This window comes from Hesperophylax consimilis, chromosome 11 (assembly GCF_061612785.1).
Source record: "Hesperophylax consimilis isolate HC1 chromosome 11, BYU_Hcon_1.0, whole genome shotgun sequence".
Classification (NCBI taxonomy): Eukaryota; Metazoa; Arthropoda; class Insecta; order Trichoptera; family Limnephilidae; genus Hesperophylax; species Hesperophylax consimilis.
Window position 1 is genome coordinate 4,355,617 of NC_142846.1, and position 24,608 is coordinate 4,380,224.

A 24,608-nucleotide genomic window follows, 5' to 3' on the forward strand; every position below is an offset into this window, starting at 1 on the left:
TAGTTTAAAAACAAGTGAAATAATAATTCCTTGTATTTGAAATTTGTTATTATTTTTAAATATTTATATTGAGGGATCAGTAGAATTTATAGGTCCAATTAGAAGTTCTACCGAGCTGAACCCTCTGATATGAAAATATCTGGAGTAGGTGAATTATTTTCCCATTTGATCTCTGGTGATTTGACGTGTTGTTTTTGTATTATTTTGTATTTATTATGCTTATATAATGCACTTGCAAAATGTGGATTGACTAGATAATCATTTGTGGAAAAGTGTGTGGAAGGGTTTAGTTTTTCCTGTGGGGAAGATTTAACCCGGACAATAAGTCGGAAAAGAAAATGGCCTGCATTACGTGTTCATTATAACCACTCCCCATCTCATAAACGCCACATAAAACTGAAAGAGAGCTACCGATGGAGCTCTCAGTGGAAGAACCATACGTTTTCAGCATGTTAAAATTATTTTAGTGGCACAGATAATATTCCACGCATTTTAAGAATGTAGGTATTGCGTATTCATAAAGCGTCCCATACCTAATAATGAAGTCACGAATTTCATTGTTGATGTTGTTGAACCTACTTACTTAATTAGACACGAACACCTAAATCTTGCCATGTAGTAAGTTGTAACATAAAGTTTACCGTTATTCGATAATGTTTTTAAGACTATTTTAGTAAACGATTTAAACATAGTTGTGTTTGTCCCAATGAAACTATGAACAAATACGTATACATATACATGTTTAGGCAGGTATCTATCTAATTAATCACATTTTATTTAGGTTAAAGGCTAATAAGTTTTACTTTTACCATGTTTGGTGACCAGATCTGAATAGCAAGGTACTCCACTAACTTATTTTTTCCCATCTCCTTCCCATCCCCACAACACCCAGCCTCACAACATATACCAATTGGGGATGCCAAAGTCTCACGGGCTCCAAACAGTTTTGAGCAGTTGAGACTCTTGTGCGGTATTCATGTAAAAAATAAACTATTGGTAACCATGCAAAAAATTACCTCATTTTGTTTACATTCCAAAATCATCTGAGAGTCCCTTTCTTAATCTTACTCATTACGCTTACTTCAACCTTGCACTCTTTGCGGATCTCCACATTTCTCACACGACCATACACGTTTTTACGTTCAGTTTCTTTCACGAACAAATAAAATAGAGGTAAAATAGGTAATCATGGCCAACTGAAGGAAATTTTGACTTTGATTGGAGTTAGGTTTAGTCCTAACTACCATATTACAAAACCATAAATAGTTGGATAATATTTTTTTAAATTACCTATCAAATCCTTCAATCGACCATATTAAATAACATACCTAATTTATTTAAATCACCAAAAAATGTAGCTAACTGTACAGACATTACCATCTTGTACATAGTGATTCCCACGATAATGACAGTGATTGCCCACATTGGATATTCGATAAAAAATCTCTAATGAAACAACCTGAAGATAGTACACACTTCTTTATTTGGTTTTATTATCAATAATAGGTAAGATAATAGGCAATATATGTATAACTTCAAAATAAACATTTTTATACTTGCATTTAATAAACAAAAAATTAATAAACGGCTTACAAAAAAAAATCATGAAACATTATGTTTTACTTCTTAACAACGTTATTACATTACCATACCGTAATCTTAAATTAAATATTAATTTAAATTCAATTTGCTTGAGTTGTATTTTATTTTCTTTAAAAAGTTTATTTTTATTATTATTTTAGTAATTTTTTATACTACCCACGCACAGTCAGTGCCTTTGTGGGTGCCCTTAACTTATATCTTTTAATATTTCATACATTTAATTATACCTATTTTTCTTTTAATAAAGTGTTTTTAAAAGAAAAATTATTGGGAAAAATAAAGGAATAAATAATTATTTTACAATAACTGCAAAATTTAAAAAACCTTCACGCGCTTAACGAAATCCGATTTCAACGTGGCTGTTTCTGCCGATATAGCATTTTTTAGATTCAAATTGAACTAATAGAGACATCTGTTCAGATTTTGGTGAAATATTTACATATATTATGTTAGTGAGAAAAGGACTAAAGTGAGAGTGGGCAATCACTAGTTGTGGGCCATTATAGTCTACTATACCCTACTTATTAAAACAAAATAATTTAAATACACCCTTTACTAACAAACGTGTTATAAATATTACATAACTGATAGCAAAAAACATGTATGCAAGGCATGGACCTAAAAGGTGCATTATGTATGGTAAACGGTTGTTTACCATACATAATGCATAACGCATAACAGCTGTGCAAAAGCCCATATTATAGTTTTACTTTTTAAAAAAGCTTGTGTCTTTACATATGCTTTTGTCCATCTTTCTGAATTTTGAAGTCACCCGGTAATTTAAAAATGTCACGACAGGAATTAAAGCGAATTAAAGTCAATTTATTTAACAACATCTTCACCGAAATTCGTCTGTCGCAGTGAGACATTAAACAATTGATATGTTGTTCTTTTGAGCGGTATGTGGTCATTTTTAATAGAGAAAAATCGTTTCGCGAATATACGGTGAACAATATTGTGGGTAGTTCGTCTTATACTAGATAATACATGCTAGTTTGAGATCTTAGATCTTACCTAAATAATATTTTTCTACAGTTGCACTAGCACAAGCTTTCAAAGCTTGCTAAATTTGTCGTTAAAAAATTACTCATAACTCAGGCGAAGTAAATCTTAATGAAAAAGGCTTTTGGGTGAAATGTTCCCTCAATATTCAGGGCACTATGATTTCGTCTCTCACCCTGCATGCCGTTTGAAGTCCCGAAAACCATTCTGGATGGAAAGAGAGACGCTATCCTCTGTTACATCTCACCCCAGAAGATAGATGGAAACGTGAGTGGCAATCGGCTAACGTGAGAGATGCCCATCTCGTGCACGACCCCACTGAGAGACAGCCTGGATTCTCACTGCCTCGTAAACCCTGGTTCGCTATTAATAGAATAGGGTCCTCCCCCAGCCGCTGTGCCCACAAAATGCACAGTTGGAGCCTTGAAGGGTCGGAGATGTGTGAATGCGATGAGGTGCAGACCACGTGTGGTCAAAGAATGCCCGCTGCTTTCATTCCCCAGCGGGATTTATAAGGTAAACAGGGCGACGCCTGAGGCCCTAGACTGGCTCATTGACCTAGATATTCCCTTCTGACCCCCCAACATACGAAATAAAAATAATGAAAAAGTCGCAATTGCTTCATGTTTTTAATAAGTAAGATTTTAATTAACACGTTAATTCATTTCAGACAGATTAGATACATATACTTAGATTTCGTTTGTCCTGGTTGTTATTCGTAAGTAGTATAAATTAACATAACTTTTTTTTTGCATATTTATAATTTTCCATACAAACATTTTTTTACCCCGAGAAACTACCTTTAAGCGTTGGAATTTCAAAAAAGTTCTTTATCTATTTTATTTGTAGGTTAGTTAGTTTTTATCTTCATCACATAGGATCACCTCCTGGAGTTACTGCACTTTACCCCCGGACATGCACACCGGTGTATGCATATTGCAGAGTAGGTATGGAGAGAAATCAATTTTCGCCCTTACGATAAATAAACAGGCCTTATTTATAAAATATCATTTTAAGTATGTTTTTTCCGTTTGTCTGGATAATAAATATATCATCACAGTACTAAATATTTTCGCTGTAATGTAAATAACACGTGTTCCGACATCATGATAATAAATATTATCGTAATTTACTAAAAGTTTATCAGGAAACATGTTGAATCATTCGTAAGAGATTCTTAATAAATTGGCCATAGTCATTTTTCTCCGTGTTGTGTATGTACTCTTATTATCTCTCAGGTGAAAAACCAAACTGTTAAACTGTGTTTAGATCAAATATGAATGGTAAGATTCCATCCTTTCTTTTCTCTCCTTCTCCTCCCTATTCTCTTCAGTCTCACAACACCACAATTATTAGGGATGCCATATGCCTATTGACTCTAGGATTTCAAGTTGGGAGGCGGGTTTGGGTACCGTCGCACCGGGAATCATTTATTGGATAACCAACACCTCTTCCATAGGTCACCGCAAGTGGTTCGCTACGTTTGGGGATTTAGCAGGGGGGGGCGGGTTCATCGTGGCTTGGCGTGGCAGATCGGGAGAGGCTGGTTTGGGGAGACCCTTTGACATCTCCAACTGGTCTCTAGGGATGTATTCATACGTCCGTCACTCCTGGACACACTGATACTTAGATTCCTACCTACCCCTCGTACCGTTTCTTTCCCAGAACTTCTTCTCATTTCTTTCATTAAAAAATACCCTCCTTACAGCATCCCCAAAGAAGACATCGAAATATATTGTTTTCCTCAGGTCCTCCTGTGTGGGGTTAATGTAAAAAAGACCATTTGGATTCTATAGATATTCATATAAAACAAAATTAAAAAATGAATAAATCTATAATCACGTCAGACATTGTGGACTCTCAGTACATCTCTGGCCCACTGAAAATATAATACGATGATTCCAAAATTTATCTTAGGAATCTGAAAGGTCCTCAATTTATCAATTAGTAGCCTTTGTATTGACAGTTTTTCACGGACAATAAAGATCTAAAAGACACGACGTGGACCACCAAACGGTGGTGGCAATCGCTGCGGCAACAGGGCCATCTTAAGTTTTGTGAAAATTGTTAAGTGTCGGTATCATATAGACTACAGACTGTGATTTGATAAAACCCTTCAAGCCACAAAATGAAAACTTTACAGGAGACGATGATAACTGATAAAGAATATTTTTAACCTAATGAAATTTCATATATTCCGCCCTTAAAAGTGTCAATAAATGTTCCTTACTGTATTTAAGTTGCTTAAGTGTACTAAAAACTAATTTTACTGTGACCAGTGTGGACGTATAACGACTTTAAGAAAAGGTGACAAATAATATTGTTAATCCTAAGATGTGTGAATTCCTGTGCCTATAATACGAGATCAGTGCTTTGAACATTCACCAGATGTGATCATCCCTTCGGCCCTTGCCCCTTGCCCCTCGTCCACCCGCACCAATACTGCAAACCCCGCTGTCCGACGCATACAGTGCTTATTCAGTGCCGTTATAGAATGTGGGCCATATGACATTGCTTAGGCCACAGAATCATCGTTTCTCGGAATCTACCCTGAACCCGCACAAGAAAAGAGTCATTTGGCGACTCATGCAACCCCTGCCGCAACCTCCGCTCCCCACCGCTCGTGCCCTTCCGCGCGTGGAATAATGACATCGGAAATGAAGGATGAAATCGGAATGAACCCGCGCTCTTTGGTTTGCTGTCTACATGGAGTGTTTTAAAACAATTATATAGTGATAAAATAACTATTTTTAGTGGTAGTTTATTTGTTAAGTTAAATGTTATATTAAGCGTATAAATATGTATTATTTGTTTTATGTGTGTAACGATATGATAAGTTGTATAATTAAGATGTTTAAGTAGTACTTGGAAGGGAATGGCCGACAAAGATGTCGATGAGGTTCGCTATCCATCACATCGCCAACCCTTCGGTGGCGCAAAGAGGAGGACGGAACGTGATCAATGTCGAATTGGTACATGGAACATTAGAGGAGGAATGGAAAGAAAGATGAACGAACTGTGTGATACTATGGTGAGCAAATGTTTGGACGTACTTTGTATAACAGAGAGTATGAAAAAAGGTAGCGGTACAATGCAGCATAATGATAGGCTCGTCATTTGGTCTGGGAGACCAGATACGGAGAGGGCTTGTCAAGGTGTTGCAGCGCTACTGTCTCCCAGAATGATTGAATGTATGTTGCAGAATGAATGTGTAAGTCCGAGAATAATGTGGATCAGATTTAAAATCGGTTTGACAAGGGTGTTTCTTGTTATTTGCTACGCCCCTGTTAATTCTGAAAGCGATGAAGTGAAAGATGATTTTTGGACTGGTGTGAATGTTGTAATGAGACTAAAAAATATGAACGAAAGGATTATAATGGCAGGCGATTTGAATGGGTGGGCGGGAATTAGACGTGACGGATTTGATTCGGTCTTAGGTATGTTTGGGGATAAAAGAACGAATGACAACGGGAACAGAATGCTTGAAGTATGTTTAGAGTGGAACTTGTTTGTGTCGAATACTTTCTTCGATCATAAAGGTATCCACCAATATACGTGGGAAAGAGGAAATGAGAGGTCAATTATTGATTTTGTAGTAATTGACTCTAGGTTGAGAGCTGTTACCGAGGACACAAGAGTTTTCAGAGGGGCTGAGGTCGAAACTGACCACTTTCTTGTAGTGTCGAGAGTAAACCTCTTTCGCGGTTGGCGCTCTAAAGTGAAAACGGTACCAGCTCCGACAAGAGTCAAAATAGAAAAACTGCAAAACGATAATGTGAGAAGTAAGTATGTGAATTGTGCAGAGATAAGATTGAATGCGAAGGAAATGGATGGTCTAAGCATAGACGAAACATGGAACCACATAAAAGTGTGTCTTTGTGAATCTGCTAGGGAGGTTTGTGGAATAAGTACGCAAGGTAGGAAGAAAGGTGATGCATGGTGGGATGATGAGATTAAAGCACTGGTCTCAGTAAAGAAGAAAGCATGGTTGTGTCTGATTGCGGCTGGCAGTGCTTCCAGCGAAGAGAAGTATCGAGCGAAAGAAGTATATAAGGAATGTAAGAAAAAAGTAAGAGTTGGAGTGAAAGAACGAAAGAAACGCCTGGAAGAGGAAGAAGGAATGAAAATGACAAACCATTTCCAAGAAAACATTAAGTTGTTTTGGAAAGAAGTCAAAAGGTCCCGGAGTGGCCCAGAAAACGGAAGCATGAAAGTGATAAAATCAAAAGATGGAAAAATGTTGACGAATGAGGAAAAAATAAAAGAGAGATGGATGAATTATTTCGAGGAAGTCTTCGAAAGCGAAGTGAATGACAGTGATTCCAGTGGCGAATCAGATATGAATGACGATGGAGTGAATGTTACCGAAATTAGCATGGATGAGATAGAAAGCTCGATTAAATGTATGAAAAATGGTAAGGCTGTTGGGTTTGACAATATTGCTGCTGAATATTTTAAAGGAGGTAGCCGTGTAATTCTCACATGGTTGTGCAATCTTTTTAACCAATGTTTAAAGGAAGGTTACACGCCTTTAGATTGGAGAAGGGCTGTGATCATGCCATTATACAAAGGTAAAGGGTCACGTATGGAATGTGGGAATCATAGGGCTATTAGCCTGCTTAGTTCAGTTGGCAAGCTGTATGGTAGAATTTTGATTGAAAGAGTAAGAAAGGAAACAAAGGATAAAATATGGGATGTGCAAGGTGCTTTCATGAGTGGAAGGGGGTGCATGGACCAGATCTTCTCATTGCGTATGCTCACTGAGAAGTTTCTGGCAAAAAACCAGAAACTTTTCTGTGCCTTTGTAGATTTACAAAAAGCATACGACCGAGTCGACAGGAAAAAGCTATGGAAGGTGTTGTCCAAGTATGGAGTGAATACGAATCTGATTCAGGCAATTGCGTCTCTGTATGAGGGAAGCGTTGCATGTGTTAGGGTAAACGGTGGTTTTACGGGGTGGTTTGATATCACAAAAGGTGTTAAACAAGGCTGCGTAATGTCACCGTGGTTATTCAATCTATACATGGATAATTGTATGCAAGAATTGAAAGAGGTGGGATTGGGCGCGAATTTGAATAATTTGAAAGTATGTTGCCTGTTGTATGCTGATGATGCGGTGCTGATTGCTAATAGTATAGATGATCTACAGTCTCTCGTGTCTAGGATGAACGAAGTATGCATGAAGAATGAGTTAATGATGAATGTAAGTAAGTCTAAAGTAATGGTGTTTGAAAGAGAGAGTACGAAAACAGTGTGCAATATAATTGTGAATGGGGAATACTTGGAGCAGGTGGATGAGTTTGTGTATTTAGGAAGTATGTTTACGAGAGATGGGAAGGCTGACAGAGATATCGAAAGAAGGGTAAATGCAGGTAATTCCGTTAATGGAGGACTAAACGCCGTAGGCGCTAACAAAAAATTGTCCAAAGAAGCGAAGTTAGCAGTCCACAACGGAGTGCTGGTACCTACCTTGATGTATGGAAGTGAGGCATGGAACTGGCAAAGAAAGGATGAAAGTAGATTAAATGCTGTTGAAATGAGATCCCTGAGGCGTATGTGTGGTAAAACCATGTTTGATCGTGTGAGGAATGTGGAGATCCGCAAAGAGTGCAAGGCTGATGTAAGCGTAATGAGTAAGATTAAGAAAGGGACGCTTAGATGGTTTGGGCATGTAGAGCGAATGAGCGAAGATAGGAGTGTAAGGAGGATATATGATGCAAATGTGAATGGTAGCAGAAGTCGGGGACGCCCGAGGAAGACATGGCACGATCAAGTGAATCAGATACTCGAGTCGGGCCATGTCAAGAGTCAGAATAATAGAAGAGTATGTATGAGACGATGTATGAATGTGAATGAGGCAAGGAGTGTGTGCCAAGACCGAGTTGTTTGGCGGTCCGTCCTCTCTGCCTACCCCTGCGGGGAAACGGCGTGATGGTTAGTTAGTTAGTTAGTTAGTTAAAAATCTAAATTTAATTTTTTTTTGAAAAGATACATTACATTATATGGAAGGAAGCTTTTGACTGTCTAACTAGGAAGGTTTCCCGTTTTAGGTCAGTTAAAAATGAGTGGTTATTTTTTTTAAATGTTGATGAAAAATATTGGAATTCTATTTATAATTTTGAAAAATTTGAGGGATGATAAATTTCATCTTTGACTTTCTCCAAATAACCTACATTTATTTTTTAGTATCAAAAATGTCTTAATTAATAGTAATTGTTGTACTTTGAAAACTATTCTATATGAAACCAATAAAAAGTGTCTTCAATAGTTTTACCAAAACACAGTTGATATTATATGCATCAAAAAGTGCTATCGTGGGCCCACAAGATCTGGCACAGGGTATAAAAAATATTCGAATTTCGGGTCATTTAAGAGTGTCTATGGTAAGACTTATATGATTTTACCACACACATGGGACAGGGATCTTATTTGTACTATTATCTTTAAAATAACAAAATATTTTCGAGACGTCTTCAAATTGGGCAGGACACGAAGCGAGAAAGAAATAAAAGCGACTGGGTGCCGTATAGGATTCTATTAAATTTTAATAAACCTGCAGGACGAAGGATTGTTGCGATGCCTAAGCTTGGGTGACTGGATGGTGTGGGGGGCGAACACAGGATCGACAGGATTGGAGACGTTTTCTGAAGGTGGTTCTGTCCAAGGGTTGCATAAATATCATTTACGAAGATCACCGAATCAAGTTGGTGAAAAAGACAAATTATATTCTGCCGCCCCATGGTTATTGCGCCCCTGTGAGCCGCACACAATACATATTAGGATGTGACGACCCTGGTGACATTAATTGGAGAAGAATGATGACCCCTCAGCTCTACATAAATAGGATATCCGGGCTGGACCACAAAGATCCTACTACAGCTTCTGGGCTTAAATCTGCATGTTATCTCGCATGTTCATCTGTGTTATTTGAGTGGGAATTGAAATAAATCACGATCATAAACATGTAGCGCTTATATTATACATACATTTATTTATTCTGTAATGTATTCAGGAGTCACGAATTGCAATGTATTTTGCAAAATACAAAGAGTAAGAGAAAAAATAAAATATGAATACACATAATTAAAACTAACAATTTTCTAGAAAGAAAAATAATGTTTACTGCATATTGGAATTTTTTAACATTATCTCCACACAGGAGGCCCTGAGAATAATAATTTCCCTCGGGGCAAAGTCAGGTGTTTGACTCCGTCAGTGAGCGAGACAGCTATATTATAGTACTATAAAAGCTCATGTTTTAGCTTAACTTCTCTCTCACATCCCAGCTCGCAACTAGTAAACACGAATCCGTAATCTTTGTACTCTGTTAACAATAAACTAAGTAATCAATCTCGGAGTATCATTGTATGAATAATTCCAGAAAATTATATTATCAGTGGCACAGTTCGTATCTCCCTACACAACAGTGGCGCAAGGCGTGTGTCATCTTTGAGGGTGGTGTGAGGAGGGTCATTTTAAGGAAAGGAATGAGATGTGGTGATAGAAAGGAAAAAGGTACGAATGGTGAATAGGAATCTGGAGTCAGTGTATCCATTAGCTGCAGTATTATGAATCCTTTCCTTTTATTGCGGTCGAGAGAGTCCAGGTGGAGAGGTCAAAGGTTTCCCTCAACCAGCCTCTCTTTATCCCAGTAGCTGGTGGGCAGACGTATCCGTTACCAATACCAAGACAAGTCGACTGCCTGAACCCCTACAAAGCCACCAAACGTAGCGAACAACTTGGAATGACCTATGGCAGAAGTGTTGAATATCCAATGACACCAAAGACAAACTGAAACTGAAACCTATAAACTGAACAAAAAAACACTGTTTAATATATTGATGATTACTTTATATTATCCATACTATTAAATTTCTATTTTTATTGGACAATTTGTATAGCGCCGCCTTTATGATATATCATCTCAGGGGCGCTTTCTATAATATGTAAATTAAATCCTCAGCACGGGAGATTCCAGTGAGGATATTATTACATCTATTTGTGACAAGAAAAAAGAAGATAATAAAAAAATAATTATTTTAAAAAAATAATGTTCTTGTGCGGCGGTACACCTGCCTCCCAAATTCATAATGATGTACCTTCTTGGATTGGCATAGATTGCGCAATTGGCTTCCTATGTGGTGGCGGAGAAGTAGGTACCCTCCACGGACATCTTCGAAGCGCTGCAGTACCTTGGGAGCTGGAAAAGTTGGATATGGCTGTTAATGATAGGTAGGTACATACTGACTTGTAAACGATTCTGTATTGCATAGTAAAGTGTATAATTTTCTACATGGTAGGAAGTTCTTCATCATGATTCTATCTTAACAACTTACGGGGGTTTGTGGGCGGAAGTAAACAAAATACGTTATAGTATTATACCTATACATGGTACCAACTAGATGATCATTTATTTGTGGTTTATTAGCATTTCTTCCTAGTTCTTAGTTCTCACATTTTCAAGCATTTTCATACAAATCTAAAAATTGAATTTGAGGCCAAAATGCTCAACCAAACTGAATCATTATTTGTTCAATCAAAAGGTATGGCATATCTAGTATATGTGCAATTTTATTTATTTGTGTTTTATATTATGATATTAAAATTTGCGTGATTTGTGAGAAAACTGTGTTATTTTTTGTGAGTAAATTGTAAAAAAAACCTCGTTATAAATAGTTTTTTCAGGTAGAAATTTTAGTTTATATGCGACAAATTTTATCGTATTAAATCGATTATTTGTAATTTAAATTAACGCCCATAATAATGCTTTGTAATTCATTTTTATAATTTTATTTGTATTTGGTATTATTTGCATAGTAAATAAGCAAGTAAAATTATTTTTTAAATCATTAACTCACAAATAATTGCCAAATGTATGACGTGGAAGAGAATCATAGAAGAAGCCGTGCATACTCGAGAAAGACATGCACGATAAAGTGAAACAGATAATTAAAAAAGGTAAAAGTTTGATTTCCACCTTAAAAATGTACCCAGTTCCCAGATTCACAATCTCAAGACTATCCATTACCCCGAGCGACGTCGGGTACACAGGTAGTCTGTTTGTGCGCTTAGTTCTTCTAAACTACGCAACGGATTTCAATAGAGTTTTCACTATCATTTATAGAATTTATTCCGAAAGGTTTATATATATGATACATGAATACTACATGTATTGAAAGTAGAGAAAAGTTGATGTTTTGAAAATAATTAATAAATAAATTAATAAATTAATAAGTTAATAAATTAATAAATAAATAAATGAGATACATCAAAATAATGTACTACGGAATTGTATATCTTAAAAAGTCCTACAGAAAAATCCACAATGGTATATGTCTATCATTTAAGGATAACCCCTAGCAACGCCGGCTACACGTAAGCTAGTTACATATGAAAATAAAAATATCATTACTTGACCGGTCCCTGGAAAGTACATTAATTGGCATTCAATAACAATTAAATAAACTTCCTGGAATGATGTCAGTGGGAATTCTGGTTTGAATTTTGACTGATCCGAAGCACATTTATAGACTGACTCCTTTGAACTGTAAATTCCCGGAATAATTAATTAAATTATATGATTCTAACCCCTCAAGCATAGAAAAAATAATATCATCTCACAAAATATTCCAACTTGATATTCAATTTCAAATAGATTCGTTGTTTTTGAACATACATACAGAAAAATAAGTATTGCAAATTTAATAAAATCCGGTAAAAATGGGATTGCAGTGCGTTTCCTATTAAATTTTTAGTAAATTCCTAATATATCGGAACACGTGTTCATGCACCTGAATTTGTATGAATTCCGACATCGCGATAGCACATTCGTGTTTTACTGAAAGCTTATTAGAAAACCTATCAATTCATTCGTTAAAGGCCTGAAATCCGGGTTTCAACCGGATTACAAATAATTTGAAGAGATTCTTAATAAATCAGCAATATTTTATATCAGTAAGTTTTCTCCGTGTAGGTATCCCAAAATTCGGAAAGTCTGAAAAGTCTCTATCAGATTTTGATTTTACAAATCGACATATTTCAAAATTATTATTCAAATATTAAAATTTTGTACTAAGCTAAAGTTTTTAAAATCGCTTGCCGATGATGTTTTTTTTTGTAAACTATATTTACCACCCTTTTTTTATTAGGTACAATATTTTTTACAATTCAAGTTTTCCAGTAATGTAGGCCTCACTGGGTGGCTTGCCCGTGCTGAGACCTTATAACATAGTAATTAATATTTAATTAGTCAAACGTATAATAATGGTTTTTTTTATTCACTTTAGATTTTTTTCGTTTAATATGAAAATAATGACTATAAAAATAGGCAAACCTCTACCTGTTTGACGGTTTTCTTTTTTATAGATTTTTTAAAATTAAACGAATCAGAAGAGATTAATTAATTTATAATACTTACTATCGCCATTTTTACTAATTAATTTATAATACTTACCTACTATCGCCATTTTTACTAATTAATTTATAATACTTACTATCGCCATTTTTACTAATTAATTTATTATACTTACCTACTATCGCCATTTTTACTAATTAATTTATAATACTTACTATCGCCATTTTTACTAATTAGTTTATAATACTTTAGAGGCTTTATTATACATAACTTTATTCTACATACTAACCTGCCTCAGTAACATTTTTTTGTATTTGTTATAAATTAATGTTATCTGACTCGGTATAATTATTTCCCTCCATAATTGCTCTGGGCAATGAGGCATACATATGGTAGTTAGTCCCAGAACTTCTGCACTGAAATAAATGCCGACCTCTAGTATTACGTAGCGATTTAAAGTTTCTTCATTCTAGTTTAAATTTATCATTAAAATAATCCGAAGCACATCCTTGGTGTCAGACCGCGTGGTGTCATTAAAGGGTTAGGAGTTCAGAGAAAAAGTTGAATTACATCAACAGCGTAACATTTCATCGAATTGATGAAGAGCCCCCTATACTCTTAATTTACTCTTAATTACCTCATCAGACAAGTGAGTAAGTGAGTCCACATAGGCTCATAGTACAGAGTCTGCAGTGGATCTGTTTCCAAATGAGAACATGTTATCTAAAAGAAAATGTAAGGTAAAAATAATTTCTAAGATGCAATCCGTTACATTTTTGTATGATTGGCGTAGATCAGAGAAAAATATATAACTGGTACTGACCATTCCGTTCGATCAACTCTTCAAAATATTAGGTAATATTTGAGGTCGAAAACCAATGCTCACGTCTGATATATCTACGCCATGAACTTTGTAGATGCACCAACGATACGATAACTTTGTACCACCCCAACTAGGAGCATTCCTGTGCCGCACAGTGGGCTGAAAATCGCCTTTCATATACATAGAGACTTTTTAATGTTGATTCATTTTAATGCTTAAATGCTTTCCATATGAGTAGGCTTGCAGTGTAAATAAAATATTGTAAACTAGACAAAGCATGAGTATGCTATATGTAAGGCATTTAAGCATTAAAATGAATCATCAACATAAAAAAGTTTTTTTTTCAACTTTGAAGATTTAAAAAAAAAATTTGGAAATTGCGCCACAATACGAAGTATGTCAAAAAAATACAAATAAATATTAGTATATCTGTGTGTAAGGATATAATGGTCAACCTTATGATTCCAGAGATAGCCTCATTTTTAATGTCAGTGCCATACAAATTTTTCTTAAAAAAATGATGACTCCTTCATTTGTACACGCAATTGCTTCGTACGAAATTTTATAGCATAGTAATGATCAGCAGAATCCATTTCTAGCCAAAAACAATACCCTTGAAAATTCTAGTCTCTATGTCTATGAAAGGCGATTTTCAGCCCACTGTGTGCCGGTGAGACTGGTACACCAGAACGCACTGATTTGTCACACGAAGAAAACTTGCCAATATTAAATATTACTAATTAATTAAGAATCTCTTAAAACTATTCGAATTCCTGTTTAAAACGGGACTGCAGGCCTATGACGAATGAATTGACAGGTTCCCTAATAAACTTTCAGTACAATGTGAATATGTTATCAGGACAAACGCAGGTGCATGAACATGTTTTCCGATATATTAAGAATGTACTAAATATTTATTAGAAAACAGAATGCCAACTCTTTTTCAAAAATTTTATCTTAAAAGTAATTTTAAATTTTGCCAAGCGATGGAACAAGCTTTAATGTATCCATAGCATATTTTTGGTATTTATAACCTTTAGCGATTCGTAGTAAAGATTAATGTAAGTAGTGATTTCACTTATAGCTTCACCTTAACAGGATTTTAATAATTCAGCAATACTCATTTTTCTAGGACTTGGAATTTGGAATACGTGCTCTGAGGATGGGAAGTAGTTTAATCGACCGGTACAAATGGTAACTGAATAAGAAAAATTCTAATTTAGTTATATAGGAAGTATGTTTTTTTCTCTATCTTCGTGTCTTCCCTCTTGTTGCCTTTTATCGGCTTTTCTTAAATCTTCTTGTCTATTTTTGACTCTTATTGGCTCTTCTTGCAACTCAATGGATCTTCTTGTCTCTTCTTGGCTTTTATCGCTTCTTCTCTCTCTCTTTTCATTTCATTCTCTCTTTTTTTCTGTCTATTGACATATTTATAAGTAGCATATGATAAAAACTAAATTAAAAGTTATAAAAACATGGGATTCGAACCCGGGTCCTGCATAACGAGTGTCGAATGCTCTGCCTCTAGACCGCGAGGAGAGATATTTCGCGCGACGCGGAGTTATCGGCCTTGATTAGTAATTTTAATGATTCAAAATAAAAATAATTAATCAAAATACCCAGCGACTCTACCGGCTCGATTTGTAAGCTATATTTCGATTAAAATATCATATAGGTACCGTAAATTAAAGTAAAGGTAAATTAACAAATTTATGTAGTTTTTTACTACATTATTACAAATCCTTTGAAAAAAAAAATAATTAATCAAAATACCGAGCGACTCTACCGGCTCGATTTGTAAGCTATATTTCGACCAAAATATCATATAGGTATCGTAAATTAAAGTAAAGGTAAATTAACAAATGTATGTAATTTTTTAGTACATTATTACAAATCGTTAATAAATAAAAATAATTAATCAAAATACCGAGCGACTCTACCGGCTCGATTTGTAAGCTATATTTCGACCAAAATATCATATAGGTACCGTTAAGTAAATTAATTTTAAATTAACAAATTTATCTAATTTTTTACTACATTATTACAAATCGTTGATAAAAAAAAATTAAAAGTTATAAAAATATGGGATTCGACCCCGGGTCCTGCATAACGAGTGTCGAACGCTCTGCCTCTAGACCGCGGTTATTACGTATTCGGCCAAAATATCATATAGTCAAAATATCTAAAAGTCGCAGCACGAGAGCATTTTATCACTTTTAATAAAATTATTAAAAATAATTTATTATATTAAAAAAAACAAAAAAAGAAAAAAAAATAGTTAACGCGGGGATTGAACCTCGGTTCTTCACGACGACAATCCGACACTCTGCCTCTAGACCGTGAAACTGAGTTTGGAGAGTAACCTAAAGTAAGTATATATTATTGGCTAGGCTCCTATAGCGAAATGATCATGGTTTTTCATGACGGTCATGAGTTGGTTTTACTCCGTTCCTCTAAATTGCATAACGCGCGTAAAGAAGTTTCACTTCAAAAATCTTTTTCATTTTGTATAATGTCAAGCCACAAAGTGTTTGCTTTCTTCGATAATGAAAATATATTATGTATTATGGCCGCTGCGTGCCCACACTGCCAACGGCCTTCTTCTCTCGTGGGGCCTTCAGAGAATCAAGGGGAGTGTACTCGTCCCCGTGGGGTCTTCAGGGAATCAAAGAGGAGTGGAGAGGAGAGATGAAGTCCTCTTCCCCTGTGGGGCCTTCAGGGAACCATGAAGGAGTGGAGAGGATAGATGAGGCCCTCTTCCCTCGTGGGGCCTAGAGGAAACCAAGGGGGTTTGGAGAGGAGACATGAGACCTGGGAAGACAGATTGGGGAACTACAGGACATAGTCGCATATCCAAAGACAGTCCTGGTGAACTTTATAAAAGTGACCAGATGACTGTTAAAGAAATGAGGTAAAATGGGAGATAGCACAATGGGCCTGTGGCCAAAGTGTTCACGGGAACTACATATATGTATACCGTCTCTGCTTTATAATAATAATTAAAAAAATGAAAAAAACGATCGCTGCTGTCGATGAAAGCTGAACTGACTTTGATTGCCCGTTATTATGAATAGTATGCGCAGAAACAATAGTGCGTGCTTTTTTTTACTTCCATCAGATGGCGCTGTTTTTCAAGAAGCATGTTTGTCCAACAGATGGCGCTATTTAAAAAATATATAATGTATTTTTATATAAAATTTCAAAGTAATCGGTGAAAACCCTTCGGAGATTTAAGATTTTGAAAAAACGATTATTTACTTTTTTTATTTATATAGAAGATTATTAGTAATGTGCCTTGTTTTTTCCTGCTAAGTCCATATCAACACGTGCACGGTGTTCAGAAATTAGTGGCACAATCGAGGAACTGTTTAATCTATGGTGGATTCGATTTTGCAAATAAGTATTTTTGAATTGAGCTTTCGTTTTTGAGTAAATGGAGTTCGAAGTTTGAAATTCCTATCAGCTGTTTATTGTCGTTTAAAATGTATCGGAACGCAGACCTGGCTCTAATACTTTGTTTAACCCTAAAAAAGTAAAAAATCAAATCGTTTTCAGTATAATTTAGAGAATTTTTTTCCGGAAGGTTTATATAAATAATAATGCACATTGTATTTGTAAAAAGTAGAGAAAAGTTGATGTTTTGAAATCAATTAAAATAAATATATTTTCGGGCGCTTACATTGCTGACGCTGGCTAAACCTTATGAGATCAACAGAACCTCAAAACTTTACCCCAAACCATACATCAGTCACCGAGCAAAGCATGTCAGCTAGTTTAATAATAAGTGCCTGTTGCTGTCGATGAAAATTTAACTGATATTGATTGTCCATTATGAATTGTTAGTAATTTTCCTTGTTTTTACCTACCAAGCTCATATAATAATAAACTTGATGTCCTGAAACTAGTGGTACAAACCGAAAACTAGTAAATCTACATTACATTTGGAATCAATTTTAGAGAAAAATCTTTTTTTTTTTGAGTTTACGTTTTCGAGTTCAAGTTCGAATTTGAAAGTTTTTAGGCAAAATTTGAAAAAAAAATCGTCGTTACAGACTTTTTATCAGCTGTTTATCGTATTTTAAAATGTGTCAAAGCGTAGATCTGACTCCAAAAGTTATTTTACCCTTTAGTTAAAAAAGTTAAATAATAATAATGCTAAGAACAATTTTTTTTGGAGACAATGTAAATTCATCGCTTGTACCACTAGTTTCCAGTCACCGTTTGTATTCACGATATAGTATCACAATCATGTATAACTTATTAAAACAATCATCAGGAGCAGGTGTTTAATACAGGTAGGCACCAAAAGAGTTCGAAGTTTTATGGTTTATTAGACATTTTCTTACTCACGATGTGAAGAAGTAGTTATTCTAGTCCCAGCGAGAGATTTTAGGTACATGACGTCATCGTTCAAGTATCTTATGTCTTTTTCTTTTTCAAATAAGACGCGTGAGAAGGAAGAGAATGAACGTCCATGACTTCCATACGAGCTCTCGTTGGGACAAGTTACCTAACTGAGTTAATTTACATTACTAGTTCATTCTCGTGACGCAGGGAAATACTTACTCCCACAGGTGTAGAATTCTCCACATAACTTCATACTTCAAGAATTTTCTTTGTACGGAAACATAAACGGATAGTGGCCGAGTTGACAAATGCGTCGGTTCAATTCCTCGGCAAGCAGTCCTCAACCATGGCACAAGCAAAATTACCAATTAGTATGATGGTAGTAGGAGCTTTTCAAATATTGTCAAGTTATTCGTAAGTCAAATTTTTTTTTTATTACTTATATGTGCATTGTTCACGCAGTTATTTTATTATTGAGGGTATTTTTTAAATTTCGAATGATAATTCATTAAACATTTTTTATAAGATTTATTAAAGAAATAAGGTAAGTACACATAAAATAGTATTTAAATTGTGTTTGTATATGTATATTGTAAGATTTTAATAGGTACTACTCTTCCATGGAAGCATTAGCGTGTGATTGGAAGAGGAGTGTACGATACATTATTGTAGTTATTTATAAGTAATACTATCCGATAATGATTTTTCGCTAACTATTAGGAAAATAAATACCTATGAGAATGATACAGCGATTGAAGAAATACGCGAAAGTTTTTCGTAGGTACTGTTTAATAGGCAAGGGAAGAAGAAAAGTGCAAATGCAAACTTGAAACGGATTTTTATTTGAAAAATTCTCATCTCGATCGTAAGGCAAACTCTTAAAAAGGTATCTAAAACTAATGAAGTTTAAAATTTATCTTTTGTCACATTGCAGAGACTATTTTCTGAAACTGGTGTAGTCTAATAAAAAAAAATATAATAAATAAAGTCTACGAAGAAAAAACTGCCATTGGCAAACGCAGAAAGACTTGCCTCTGATTGAGTTTAAATAGTACATAACGTAATGCTCCTTATTAAATAGACACTTTTTGATTGTAATAAGTTTTTATTTTCATTATTAAGTATTCGGTATTCGGCCGAATAGCAAACATTATTCGGTTGAATACCGAATAGTGACCGAATATTCGTTGAATCTTTAAAAAAATACCAGTATAATTAACAAAAACTTCGTTGTAGGTAACTAGTTTTGTTTGTTTTGGAAGCAACTATTTTCCTTTACTAATATTAAATTAGCAATAATAAACCTAGGGGAAAGTAATCTTAAAAATATTTTGTACCTATTATATACCTATATGTTGGAGAGGGAAAAATAATTATTATCATAAATCTATGTCCAATATACATTAGCGTTGGAATTTTTTTATACTTATGGCGAAAATAACGCAATATGTGTAAAATAAACTTAGGTACCTACTTAATAACAACACTTTTTTGAAGTTTTAACCCTTCAGGCCTCTGGCACATCGATTGTTATATTTCAGATGAGATTCTGTCAGAATGTTGGGGAATTTGTGGGTATATATAAAAAAGTGATATATTTTTAAAGTATCCGAAAACGTTTTTGTCGTTTTTGAAATGGGATGATATGCGCTTTCAAAGATTTTTTTAAAAATTAAAATTTTCTTTTATTATAAAAGTCTAAGCACTAAACTAAAATTACTGATAGCAAAAAATACATATTTCATTAGACAAACGTACGGAATATAAATATTACTAGCACGTCTCATACTTGGCATTTCATATAAAAATATTTATTAAAAAATTCACACAATATCATTTTTTTTTCATATAGGTCGGAGCCTTTGGTTTCATAGAAGTACGCATTTGAATTAACTTCAATTGAGTATAAAGATTGGTGTTTTCTCTATCTAACACTGTTTAGTTCATATTTGTGAATATGACAGTATGGAAGACAATGATTTCCATGAGATCATATAACCGAAAAGCGAACAAAATTACTGCAAGTAATAGCTGTTCCCAAAACTGAACAAATTAGCCTGACTTAGTCTAGATGTATGGTTAGTCCCGTTGAGGTAAGTACTTCAAACGTGAAGAAGCAATAATTCAACTTTTTAAAATCAATTAATCATATTGGATCATAGAATATATTGGATAGTCCTTATATCTAAGCGTTTGCATTCAGTCCATTGCGTAACCTGGACCAAACTAAAACATGCCTTATTGGCAAAGGACAATGGGGAAAAATGAACGATTGTGTTTCCACAACAATGCCACGTGCTCCGCACTGCCATGGGTGGGGATATGGAGGGGGGTACTGCTATCTGCCTGCCCCTACCCTACTTCCTATGACGGTATCGGGTGCCATCTACCTACTACTACGAATAATAGTACAATCGACATGAAAATAACATTTACCATTTCTGGCGGGCGTGCCATCCGTGAAGCTAGGTACAGGGTGACCGTAGTTACTATTCACTATCTATTCATGTCTACTTCTATCTATTCATTTCTATTCATTTTTTAAGTGAGAAAGACAAACCAGGGTTACGAATAACGTGACAATATTTGAAAAATTCCTTCAACCATTACAGATGACAACAAGCGGAAAGTATTGATTGTCGTGATAGAGGACTTAGCCAGCCTAAGAGTCGAACTCACGACGCCCGGGTGGGAACCAGACGTGATTCCAACTCAGTCATTGATCGGTAGGTATATTTATATATCTCTGCACTTTCCTGTCTATTGCCACACTTCCAATATAATCCTATTCATTCCTATCAATTTCTACTATTTTCCTATCCAATCATAAAAAATTGTGCAAGTTTCATGACATCAAAGCTCATCGTTGAAGAGTTTATGCTTTATATTGGGAAGAAGGGAGAAAACTAGAACTTTATTGTCTTATAAATAATGAGAAAGTAACTTCGAAGCTAGGTTGTTTTTTCAAAATTCCAATAACGAAACAAATATGGCAGAAAAAATTTATTACTATCTTTTTATTCTTTTATTCCTTTTTGCAATAAAGGCCACAAGCTTGATAGACTAGAATCTTTGGAAATTACTCGCTTAATTAATAAAATAGACCCTAACTTCGTAATGAATAAACAATTAGAATCATTTGCCAAGTCTCCGCTCTTGTATCCATTGTAATTTTCATAATAATTTCGACATTAAAATATGTAGTTAGGTTAGACCATCCCTACTTCAATGTAAACATGTACCCCTTCAATAAGTAACTTTGTAATTAATAAGCTAGTAGTATCAGTTGCTAAGTCCCTACTTTCTTAATTCTTATAATAATTTCTCAAATGTAAACATGTATCTTTTCAAAAAGCAAATATAATCCCATCATAAATAATGATTTGACAATAAAATTAGGTCATTAATAATGCATATTACCTGTGAGGTTTTTTTCCCTAATAAATATTGAAATGAGCTACAAACCCAAGGTAATTAGCTTACTGGAATTACCAAATATTTAGAAATTCCACAATCTTAAACGACTTAGTAACAAATAAAATTGATTAAAACCCTATAAACTACCCCTCTCCCCCCTCCCCGATATGTTGTGTATATAAACCGTAGACTAAGAATATTGTGTACCAGTCTGAAGATGGCTTTGACGAGCTGAAACCGGTTACGGTCAAAATAAAATTAAGTGGAATAAAGTTTTTTATTTGTTTTATTATAATATTGCTATCGGCGTCTGTCTAATTGTGCGCTTAGTTGTTCTAAACTACGCAACTGATTTTGATAGAAAATTTATAGTGATCATTAAGAGATTTTTTCCGAAGGTTTATATATATAATACAAACATGTTATACAGGGTGTCCGGAAACTCGTAGTACAAGCGGGAAACTGGTGAATCTACATCACATTTGGAGTCGATTTTGTAGTATATTTTTTTTTATTTGAGCTTTCGTTATCGAGTAAATCGAGTTTGAAGTTGATTTTTTTTTTTTAATCAAATTCTTATAAATTATTACTGAAGATCAAAGTACCCAACTAATAAACTATTTGAAAGTAAAACAAATGAAGAAACTCGGATTTGAAGCATTATTTTGAAATCACCCTTCATTTAACTCAGTGTAATCATAAAATATTTCTGCTCTGCAGGGTTAAAACATCTGTTATTCAACCCTAAACACCAGAAAAAAATTTAACCCTAAAATAGCCGAAAAATATTTTTTTTTGGTTTTTTTTTTTTTTGAAAATGCTCAAATCAAAATTTTTTATGTTTTTTTGGGTTCCCCATGTGGTGTAGATTCTCCAGTTTCCCGCTTGTACTACGAGTTTCCGGACACCGTGTATTTATACAAACTAGAGAAAAGTAGTAATTTATAAAGAGGCAAAGAGAATTGATACTCACTTATAAAATAGTCTAAATCTTTAGAGGTATCAGTCTTTCTGCTTACCCTGTATTCGTTTGGATCAAATTAACATTGACTTGGGTACAATGACTGGCTGCGATACAGTTCAGTCCTTTGCAATCCCCCACCCAGTAGCCGGCTCACTGGCAGAACAGTACAGCTCCCCGCACCTGTGTTATCTCCCTTGTATAACCTTTGTTGTCATTCCAGTTATCACTCATCATCTTGATATTTTCTTTGCTCGGAAATCGCGATACGCCGAGATGACGAGTTGAATTTTTTTCGGGTGAGAAATTAACGAGACTGTTGTGTTTTTGTTGAAAGGTATTTCTCGATCTTTTTGTGAAATTTTAAGTGTTACGCTAAGGTTTTTATCGTGAATAATGGTTTGATGCTTAAAGTGTGTCATTTTGTAAACATTATACAATTTGATAGTGTAAACTTTATGTCAGTGAACAAGGTTCCGAAAAAAACTCTGATATTAGTGAAATAAATAAAAAAAAAAAATTTTTGTGATATCACACAAAAGTCTAAAGTGACCACAGCCAGTGGATTGATAACATCTCCAATAATTAATCTAATGTTGAAACTGAAGATATTTATAAATGTATCGGGTTAGGTTAGGTTTTTTTAAATATTTTATTTTATCATTCAAAGTGTGTACATTTTATTAAAAGTGATACGGTAGTTAGTTATACGTGTAATATATATTTTTTTTAAATTTAAAGTTCCTTACCAACATGCCTTCTTAAATTTAACTTGTTTAATAGTACACAACTGCTGACCCTGTGCAAATCGCAAGTGCGCCTCACTGTTGAATTTGACAGCCACCTCTGGTCTGAAGCTCCAAAATACTGGAAAAAAACCTTTGATTCTCTGCAAAAACGGGCGGTCCGTTTGGTTTCAATCTTTATGGCACAGGCGACAGGTGGGAATGATGTCCTGGTTCTACCGATATTTTATTAGAAAATGCTCCGAGGAACCAGGTGTACAGTCGGAAAATATCCCAATTGCGCTCGCAATATTTGTGACGTGAGAATGGGTCGTTTTTAACGATCTGCCGGCCTCTGAATTTCCTCCATCCTACAACCCATGTTGTAGGAACACACCTCTCCTCAAGAAGAACCTCCACACAGCATACCCAACGATGACATAGTACGTCTATACGTAATTTCGTTTGTGATGAGAATAGTTTTTATTTTCAACTTAGGAATGTAGGTATGAGTAATAAATAAAAATAAAATAAAGAAAGGTGTGGAGAGATGAAGAGAAATTGAAATCAAACATTAAAATATGGTCACGATTTGTAATTGACTTTTTAAAAATACTGTACAAAAGATCCAACTGACTAGTTCCAGTGGAACTACGACAAACCCATTTTGGTGAATGTTGTAAAGCAGAAGAAAGTAACAAGAAAATCAGTACCTATTCTAAAGAATACACCTGGATCTTTTCGTGCTGGATCTATTATTTTTTAAATTCCCGAATTCTTTCTATTTATACAAAAAACCAAACTGGCTTTTATTTCGAAAAATCTTTTGCTTTGTAAACAAAGAAAATCGGCATGTTAGGGTGAACAGAGAATACCAGAATAAAGTTTGCCGAATTAGAAACTTTGTTTGAATATTAGGACGGGTTGTTTCGGAGAATTTGAACAATTCATCAAATTTCAACGTTCATTTTCGGGTTCTGTGAAAGACTTTTTCAAGTTCTGTTTTTATATCATTGTAGGCTAGTTGCTTGACAAAACTGAAATAAAAACAGAACTTAAAACAATCTTTCACAGAACTTGAAAATGAACGTTGAAATTTGATGAATTGTTCAGATTCTCCGAAACAACTCGTCTTAATCCAATTCAAAAGAATGTCCTAGTTGGAAGAAATTCACATGATCAAAAATTACAATTTAAAAAAAATGTTTTCTCTCTGAGAAAAATGTACTTACGCAGAAAAACAAAGAAGAATAATAATTCTAAATTTAAAACAGAATTCGCGGCCAAACTAACACAGTACAACTGGGAATGAGTCACGTGTCAATTAGGCGGGAAAAAAGGAATACATTTCCGGTGTGTACAGTCGCCATAGTTACC